The sequence below is a fragment of the Poecilia latipinna genome, unplaced genomic scaffold (genome assembly GCF_001443285.1).
Source record: "Poecilia latipinna isolate Pla-1442-1.1 unplaced genomic scaffold, P_latipinna-1.0 Scaffold1012, whole genome shotgun sequence".
Lineage (NCBI taxonomy): Eukaryota > Metazoa > Chordata > Actinopteri > Cyprinodontiformes > Poeciliidae > Poecilia > Poecilia latipinna.
The window spans coordinates 243,193-244,919 of NW_015113628.1; the positions used below are offsets into that span (position 1 = coordinate 243,193).

At 42.3% G+C, this 1,727-nt stretch overlaps 1 long non-coding RNA gene across 1 annotated transcript in view; it reads right to left on the reverse strand.

Moving 5' to 3' along the window:
- LOC106958753 (uncharacterized) overlaps positions 1 to 1,727 on the reverse strand; it is a 10,706-nt gene that overhangs the window by 7,021 nt on the left and 1,958 nt on the right. The gene's annotated exons all lie outside the window — the stretch shown is intronic.

Below are 1,727 nucleotides of genomic sequence, written 5' to 3' on the forward strand. Positions count from 1 at the left end.
AACCCTATTAAACTTAACCCTAACCCTGGGCGCTTTCTTCTTTTAGGGTTAGGTTTAGGGGGGTTAGGGTTTGACTTCCAATGATTCACTTCCTGCTAAAGAGCCCCCTGGTGGTTGAAGAAAAATCCACATATAAGCTGCATGGTTCAAAGCTTAGGAAAAAACTAGCAGCTTATAGTCCGGAAAATACGGTATATGAAAAAAAAATCTGAACGCTCTCTGGTATTGTTCAGGGGGCCGGACCAAACTATGGCCCGCGGGCCGAATACGGCCCGCATGTTTGGGGACCACTGCACTAGATTGTCAAATGAGAAGCTATTCCGGTAGGAACTCATATTAGCACTGGCAGTTTTTAGTTTGGAAAGGTCACAGATCCATTGCAAGACAGCGGGTAACTTCCTGTTCAAAATTATTATTTTTATGAAAATTTAATGTGTTTTGATTGAAAATGTAAATTATTATCTATACTGTCAAACATACTGAGTTCATGGATTGTTGTTTTGAGTGTCAGTTCGGGGTTTAAGAAGAGAAATTAACGGATTGTACCATTATAGTCCGTGAAAGGTTTTCCCCCCCGTTCTCCGTCGCGCTCTTTCTGTTCGGATTCCGTGGGAGAAGGAATGAAGTTTTGTTTTCTGTGTTCAGTAAGTATAATAATAGTTTGATTGCTGTTCTTGTAAACTAATGTGCTCTGGAGCACTTGAACTTTGTTAAACAGTGCTAGAACTATGTTGGCAGATATTTAGCTGCTCTTATGCTACATGAAACATTGCTAATGAAAATGCTACATCAATGTGCTGAAAAAAGTGCTGTTCATGGTTAAACAGGCGCTGTGGAGCACTGTGATGAGAAAAAGCCTCTTTTGACTATTTTCTGCTATTTGAATGCATTAAAAATGCTTTCACATCAGCTGTTGTCTGGCTGTTATTTCCCACAAGACACAACACAGAACCAACTACGCTACACCTGCTTGCTCTGTTTTTGTTCTGTCTTTTTCTATGTTTCTTTGCACATCATCCAAATCTACAAATTATGGATCTGGTCAACCGATCTTTCAATGCAATTGATAACATTTTTGACGAGAAGTCTGGGCACAGAGAGCCCTCCTGTCCTGCAGGGACACACCCAGCAGGATTCACCCTGAGTGAATCCTGTTGTTCATGGCAACATGTTCATGTTTCCATGAACAACATAGCAACATTCTTGTGAAAATATTTTATTAAAATTCATAAAAAGTAAATAACCTGCTGTTTGGAGCTTGTGGATTCCTGGATTATCGACAAATTTGTGATGGGCTTGGCCGAACTGGCGAACACTCAGACTGTTGGTGTGGACAGAGACGAGGACTCTCAAACTCACTAACGAGTTGGAATCGATCTTGGAGAAGTTGCTAGTTTCGGCTCAGTGGAATGACTAACCTAATCTGGATGATTGGGAACTGAGATGTATCGGAGAGACTTTAGGGAAGATTGAAATTTATAATCTTCCCGACCTAAGACATTCTGTTTCTGAATTGGCTTTTCCCGTGTGGCCTTGGAAAGGCTGCATATCTCTAATCTCCTTGAAGATATGTAAACACAACGCTCTTCCCTCCCCACCCCCTCCTGTATCCATGGAGCTGTGGAGCTGAGCGCTCCCAAGGACATTCCTCGATAAACAACACCTCTATTGGACTTGCCAGCAGCCTCAGCCACCTGGTTTCATGACCCTGTGACGTCACCGCCTTC